This window comes from Loxodonta africana, chromosome 4 (assembly GCF_030014295.1).
Source record: "Loxodonta africana isolate mLoxAfr1 chromosome 4, mLoxAfr1.hap2, whole genome shotgun sequence".
NCBI lineage: Eukaryota > Metazoa > Chordata > Mammalia > Proboscidea > Elephantidae > Loxodonta > Loxodonta africana.
This window is the reverse complement of record NC_087345.1, coordinates 165,702,203-165,710,445: the sequence shown is the minus strand read 5'-3', so window position 1 is coordinate 165,710,445 and position 8,243 is coordinate 165,702,203.

The following is an 8,243-nucleotide window of genomic DNA, read 5'->3' as shown; positions in this document are numbered from 1 at the left end:
TGAACCATCAACCTTTCAGTTAGTAGTCTAGCACTTAACAATTTACACCACCCAGGGACTTGGGGGTTAGCATCCTCATTTTCACTCATCTAACCCCTTCAACTCTAAAATTCCTGTACTGATGATCATTCTTGACATTTAAAAAAATTATATATTTCATGTACTTTAATGACAACAGAAGTGTCTCCTCTGCAAGCTGTACCTATATTAAAGATCACTAGGATTATGGAAGAATGGGAGTTTCCAGAACATTAGTTGTGCTCATGAGGAACCTGTATGTAGATCAAGAGGCAGTGGTTCAAAAAGAACAAGGGGATACTGCATGGTTTAAAGTCAAGAAAGCTGTGCGTCAGGGTTGTATTCTTTTACCACGCTTATTCAATCTGTATGCTGAGCGAATAATCCAAGAAGCTGGACTATGTGGAGAAGAATGGGGCATCAGGATTGGAGGAAGACTCATTAATAACCTGCCTTACGCAGATGACATAACCTTGCTTGCTCAAAGTGAAGAGGACTTGAAGCAGTTACTGATGAAGATCGAAGACCACAGCGTTCGGTTATAGATTACACCTCAACATAAAGAAAACAAAAATCCTCGCAACTGGACCAATAAGCAACATCATGATAAACAGAAAATACTGAAGCTGTCAAGGACTTCATTTTACTTGGGTCCACAATCGACACCCATGGAAGCAGTGGTCAAGAAATCAAACGATGCATTGCATTGGGCAAATCTGCTGCAAAAGACCTCTTTAAAGTGTTGAAAAGCAAAGATATCACCTTGAAGACTAAGGTGCACCTGACTTAAGTCATGGTGTTTTCAATCACGTCATAGGCATGAGAAGGCTGGACAATGAATAAGGAAGACCGAAGAAGAATTGACGCCTTTGAGTTGTGGTGTTGGCGAAGAATATTGAATATACCGTGGACTGCCAAAAGAAGGAACAAATCTGTCTTGGAAGAAATACAGCCAGAATGCTCCTTAGAAGCAAGGGTGGCAAGACTACATCTCAAGTACTTTGGACATGTTATCGGGAGTGCCCAGTCCCTGGAGAAGGACATCATACTTGGTAGAGAGTCAGTGAAAAAGAGGAAGACCCCCAACGAGAAGGATTGATACAGTGGCTACAACAATGGACTCAAACATAACAACGATTGTGAGGATGGTGCAGGAGCAGGTAGTGTTTCGTTCTGTTGTGCACAGGGTTGCTGTAAGTCAGAACTGACTCGATGGCACCTAACAACAACAGCAGGATTATGGAAAACCACTAAGTGTTTACATGAATCCACATTTCTGATTTACAGTAAGCACCAGCAGGGAATACAGCTAAGGATGACACCAGAGGTCCCTTTATAGGCTCTCACTTGGGCTTTCAGCCTCCTACCTCGCTCCCATGAAACTAATTTTGACCAAGCCAATAGTGAACTCTCAGTCCTGATCTTATTTGAGCCTTTGAGAAATAGATCACCTCTTTCCTCCTTGATTCATGTTCTTCACTTGGTTTCTGAGACCCCACACTCTCCTGTTGTCCTTCTCCCTAGTAGCCCTTTCCCAGCCTCCTTTCAGCGACCCTCTACCTCTCTCTTTTTATTGTACTTTAGATGAAGGTTTACAGAACAAACTAGCTTCTTATTAAATAATTAGCACACATATTATTTTGTGACATTTCTTACCAACCACACGACATGTCAACATTCTCCCTTCTCGACCTTGGGTTCCCAATCACCAGTTTTCCTGTCCCCTCCTGCCTTCTAGTCCTTGCTTCTGGGCTGGTGTGCCCCTTTAGTCTCATTTTGTTTTATGCGCCTATCTAATCTTTGACTGAAGGGTGAACCTCAGGAGTGACTTCATCACTGAGTTACTGAGCCGGGGACATACTCTCAGGGTTTCTCCAGTCTCTGTCAAACCAGTAAGTCTGGTCTTTTTTTGTGAGTTAGAATTTTGTTCTACTTTTTCTCTAGCTCTGTCTGAGACCTTCTATTATGATCACTGTCAGAGCAGTTAGTGGTGCTAGCCGGGCACCATTTAGTTGTAATGGACTCAGTCTGGTGGAGGCCATGGTAGTTGTGGTCTATTAGTCCTTTGGACTAATCTTACCCTTGTGTCTTTGGTTTTCTTCATTTTCCACTGCTCTGGATGGAGTGAGGACAGTGGAGTATCTTAGGTGGCTGCTCAGAGGCTTTTAAGACCCCACAGGCTACTCACCAAAGTAGAATGTGGAACATTTCTTGGTAAACTATGTTATGCCAATTGGGCTAGGTGTTCCTTGCCTCTACCTCTCTTTTGAGCTGCAGACTTGCACATCTGTCTCTTTGACATTTAAACTTGCATCTCGAGTAGGCTTCTCGTATTTAACATGCCCAAATCCAAACTCCTAATTTACCACTCCCACTCCTCCTCTTCCAAACCTGATCTTCTCCAGTGAACCCCACCTTCATTCGTGACACCTCTTTTCACAAGGTTGCTCAGGCCAAACATGGGTTGTTGCTTTTTTTCCTTATACACCATGTTCAGTTCACCAATAAGATCTTTTGACTCTACTGTAGAAGTATGTCCAATTCTAACTCTTTCTCCCCACTTCTGCTGTTCCCATTCTGTGAAAGCCACCATCTCTTCTTACGTAAACTGTTGCAAAAGCCTGCTAACTGGCCTCCTTATTAAGAAGCTTAGAGTGACTCTTTTCTATGGAATATCATGTTAAATTGTCAACATTCTCGCCTATTTTATTCATTCCGTGTACGTGTGTGTGTGAAGGTGCATATTTGTTTGTCTTTAGGGATTTCCTGATTTTCTGGAAACCCTAGTGGTGTAGTGGTTAAGTGCTATGCCTGCTAACCAAGAGGTGAGCAGTTCGCATCTACCAGGCACTCCTGGGAAACTCTATGGCGCAGTTCTACTCTGTCCTACAGGGTCGCCATGAGTCGGAATCGACTTGATGGCAGTGGGTTTTTGGTTTCTACCTAAGTTTTAAAAGCTTAAATTAATTTGATCAACTAAAGATGTAAACAATTCATATTTCCTCTGAGTGGAGGCTTAAATTGAACCTTGGAGTAGACAGTGGGCTTTTTAATCATAAACTGTAAGTAAGGGAAAGACAAATGCACTGAAGTAGCCGGAATGCAGATATTTCAGGCCAAGAAGTTCAGTGGTCTGATTATGTAAATTGAGTATTCCAGCAGAGCTCTGACAATATGTTCTGCTATAAATTGTTCCTTTGGAGGGCATGAGGCAAGACCATCCTCTTGTCAGGTAGATGTTGTTTTCCTGAGAAGGAAATGAACTTTCAACTCTTCGATCATCCCAGAAGAATCTTCTTCTGTGACAGAAAATTGGGTTTCAAGGTATAGCTTTAGACTCAGGTATGCACGTGTGGGTGTATGTGTGCTTGCATGCTGGTGTGAGAGGGAAGGATGTCTTCCTCTCAGTGTCTGATGGTGGTTTGGTGTAGACTCTGTGATGTAGAGATGCCTGGGGCACACTCTGTGTTGAGGGGTGAACTGGTCAGGTCACAAGGCAGAAATCTAGGAGCTAGGCAGACATAAAAAGTCCTGGGTTTGTGGGCTCTGAGCCATATCTGGTAGGTGCGGTAACAGTAACTCATTCTCCGTCATCATAGAACTTTCAGGAAAACCTTGTCGCCACTCCCAGCAAGGTCCTGCACCTGCTGGGCACTGAGTCCCTTCTCCAGACACAGGGTAGCAGTGGACATGGCAGTGCCCTCGCAGAGGAAAACGACCTAGAGATGGACATTTCCATGGAGGGCTACCAAAGCTGCAGCATGGTGGCCACAGTAAGGAGAACATGACAGGGGTCACAAGGGACATGTTCCTAAGGGTGCAAGAGAGTCCTGAAGGGATGTTCAGAAATGGCTGGGAGGCACAGGAAAACCGGTAACTTTATGGCAAATGGATGCAGCTCAAGCTTTGTACTTTGGAAATTCAAAGGACAATGTGGCTTTTTTTTGTAGTCGTAGGCTGGGGAGGCCAGAAGTTTTAGGTTACTCATACTAATACTAACACTAATATTAGTAATAGGGTTAATATTCATCAGCATTTCCTATGGGCCAGGCAGTATTTTAAGTGTTTTAAATTCTAAAATTATCTAGAAAAAACTTAGTTTTTAGAATCAGTTTCCACTTTGAATGTCTACAAAACACTTAGATATGATAAAGCTGAACCATCCTTTGAGTAGAGGATTGAACCAGATCACTTTATTGGACAGGTTTCAGATTCTGTACGTATGATATCATCTAAGCAGTCTGGGTAATGTTTGAATTTTAGGCTTCTGTGAATTATCTTGTTAATTAACTTCATAGAAACTTACTATTTTGGGTAAAGAACAAAGGAAAATCTATGTTTCATTAAAGAAGGAGCCAGGAAGGCAAGAGCAGGCCTGAAGCATCATGTCAAATGGAGAAAATAAAGGTGAATAAAGGAGCCCTGATGGTGCAAAGGTTAAGCCCTCAGCTGCTAACTAGAAGGTCAGTGGTTCGAACCTACCTGCTCTGGGAGAAAAGGCCTGGTGATCCACTCTTGTAAAGATTACAGCCTAGGAAGCCCTATGGGGCAGTTCCACTGTGTCTTGTAGGTCACTATGAGTCAGAATTGACCTGACAGCCCACAACAACAACCACCAAACCAAAACCAAACCCAATGCCATCAAGTTGATTCTGACTCATAGCGACCCTGTAGGACAGACTAGAACTGCCCCATAGAGTTCCCAAGGAGCGCCTGGTGGATTCAAACTGCTGACCCTTTGGTTGGCAGCCATAGCACTTAACCTCTATGCCACCAGGGTTTCCACAACAACAACAGAGGTGAATAAATAGAACCCAAACACCTGTGAGAACAAGATACACGGAGTGCTTGAGTTTGGACTTTGAAGACAAGGAGGAAATCATAAACTGTACTGACCTCGTTGGTGAACCGTGTCCTTTGGGTATTAAACAAGGGTCATTCTCGTGTATGCATTAGTAACAGCCAACACCTATAAAGCATTTATTATGTACCAATCATGTACTTAAAAAAGAAATTGCCATGGTGACCCTATGTGTTTCAGAGTAGAACTGTGCACCATAAGGTTTTCAATGGCTGTGATCTTCTGAAAATAAATCACTAGACCTTTCTGCCAAGGCACCTCCAGGTGGATTTGAACTGCCAATCTTTTGGTTGGTAAGCAAGTGCTTAATCGTTTGTGCCACCCAGGGATTCTATAATCATGTTCTAAGCACTGGTCAAATACTAACTCAGTTAATCCTCACAACAGCTCTTTGAGACATATGTTATCATTATCTCAATCCTACAGATAAGAAAATTGAGGCACAGAGAGGATAATGATCTTTTCTAAGGCCACAAAGCTAGTACACATTGGGGCAAGGACCTGAAACCAGAGAGTTAGGCTTCAGGGTTTATGCTTTTTAAGCACTACACAGACTGCTGTTCAGAATTGTGGTGGAGATGCTTGTTCCTTCTGGAGTCCCAAAGCAGCTATTTATTCTGTCCCTGTGAATTTGGACATGAAAGAGTATCTTCCTGGCATAAGTGATAGTAGGACAATGGCTTCTCTAGGAATAAAAAATTATGTGACAGCTTTTCCTTTAAAAGTTTTCTCCTTCTCCACCACTTTTAGGGCAAGGGACATCCAAGCCCTTAGCACACATTCAAATGATTTCTGTCTCAATACCAAACCCACTGCTGTCAGGTGATTCTGACTCATAGAGACCTTATAGGACAGAGTAGAACTTCCCTGTAGGGTTTCCGAAACTGTAATCTTTACGGAAGCAGACTGTCACATCTTTCTCCTGCTGAGCAGCTGGTGGGTTCAAACCACCAATCTTTCAGTTAGCAGCCAAGTTCTTAACCACTGCACTGCTGGGCTTCTTTGCTGTCTTGATAAAGCCAAAAACTAAACCCACTTTGTTGAATCGACTCCGACTCAAAGTGACCCTGTACGACAGAGTAGAACTGTCCCGTGAGGTTTCCAAGGAGTGGCTTGAGGATTCAAACTGCCAACTTTTTGGTTAGCAGCCAAATTACACACTGAGTACAGTATCCATCCGATAGATTTGGGTTTACATTCTGGTTCCATCACATACCAGCTGTGTAATCTCTGTCAAGCCCTTTGTCCCTTGTAAGCCTATTTCCTTTTTGGCAGAATGGAGATAATAATAGCACTAACCTCAGAGGATGTTGTGAGGATTAAATTAAAACAATGTATAAACTGCTCACCGCTCAGTGCCCACCCCCCCACCCCTACCCCCTGCCAAGTTCCTGGCTTGCAGGAGGTGTTCCATAAATCCTAACTGCTTATTATGATTTTGATGATGTTGTTTATTATCATTGTTATTAAAGGGAAAACTATATTTTATTTTAAACATTTTTATTAAGAGTATTTATTTTAAAAACGTTTCATGAGATCTCTGTAAATTACTGGACTAGTGAAGTCTCTTCCAGTCATGCTAGACTCTGTAAGATCTTTTCAATGAAAATGTTTCTTGTAACTTTTCTTGTCAGGGATGTATATTTTGGTGTTATAAGTTCTTTATGCACTGATGATGAAGGAGATGATGATGATGGTGTTGATGATTCTCTGTAGAATTCTCTCTGCGCATTCGCATTCAGACAGCACCTAATTCAGCAGGGAATAATTCTGATTCCGATTATGTGGGTGAATGAAGCGCTTCACGCCTTGCTTGCTCTTGGCAGATTGTTCCTGCCGATCTAAGTGGTTAGCTATCCCGAAAGGGTTGGTAATGCTCAGTTTTGCCCATGCAGTTCAGAGAAAAGAGTGTTTGGAGAACTACACTGGAGCCTTGCTTTAACCCTTGTCACTATTGGGTGGAATACTACACTGAAAAAAGCAGGTCTATCTGGGCCCCCTCCAAGTGGGTCTCATCACCACAGCACCCATAGGTAATGAGGCTTCTCCCCACCAGGCAGCTCCAGGGAGGGTATCTTGCAGCTATGAACAGTACTATTTTGTATTTTTCTAACTTTCAATTCCTGCAGACTTTTCTTCAAGTTTATGAGGCATCTGTTTGGAACTGTGAAACTCTAGTCAACTCAGAACATAAATGGGTGATGCCAACTGAACTCTTTTGTTGCATAGGCGGTAGAGGTGGTAGGGATAGAGATAAAATGACAGAGTGTTGACGGTCTTTTGATCAGCATATCCATTCACCACTGCCTTTGTCCTCTCTCTGTTCCTGAACTTGGACTTATGTATTGAGCGCCCATCCTCACACTGTCATATGAGGAAGGTTGCCAAAGAAAAGCCTCCCCTGGGATCATCTCAGGACAGTGCATTCCTGCAAGGCCCACTGACTCTACAGTTCACAGCCAGGAGAATAATGGAGTCCCCGAAGGAGGCAAATTTCACACAATGGACTTGGAAACAGATAGGAGAGCGGCTCCGTTTCCTTTAAAAGCCAAAGAACGGAGATAATCTGAAAAAGACCCATTCATCGAGCACAAAGCCCAGCTTCCCCTGGGATTCCCACCTTTCTCTCCTGCTTTCAGGAGCAACTCTATTTCCCTGTTCTGAAGCCCCAATCTGCTGCCAGGCAAAGGGCAGCAGGTGCTGAAACATATTGAACATACAATACAGTCATTTCAACATGACTGTATTTAGGACAGAAACAAAATGGCAGTGGAAGATGCAATTCTTAATTTAATTTTATATAAAGCATGTATGCACATGCTGATGGAGCCCCTGAGGTGCAAATGGTTAACACACTGGGCTGCTAACTGAAAGGTCGGAGGTTTGAGTCTACCCAGGGGTGCCTTAGAAGAAAGTACGGGTGAGCTCCTTCAGAAAAATCAGCTGTACAGAGCCCAGCTCTACTCTTGACACACACGGGGTCACCGTGACTCAGAACTGACTCCACAGCAGCTGGTTTTATGTATGTAGATAATCACATTCAATTGTCTAGACTCTAGCACAAAATATCTGTACATGTTCCGTGGCTAAACCTGTTGCCGTTGAGTCGATTCTGACTCACAGGGACCTGATAGGTCAGAGTAGAACTGCCCTGTAGGGTTTTCAAGGAGTGCCTGGTGGATTTGAACTGCCGACCTTTTGGTTAGTGACTGAGCTGTTAACCACTAAGCCACCAGGGTTTCCTGGCTAGCAATGATACAGTAACTATTGCTACTATAAATAGAGCCTGTTTCTGAAAAATTATTCCCTTAAAGCTTTTTTCTTTTTGATTTTTTTTTTTATTAACTTTTATTAAGCTTCAAGT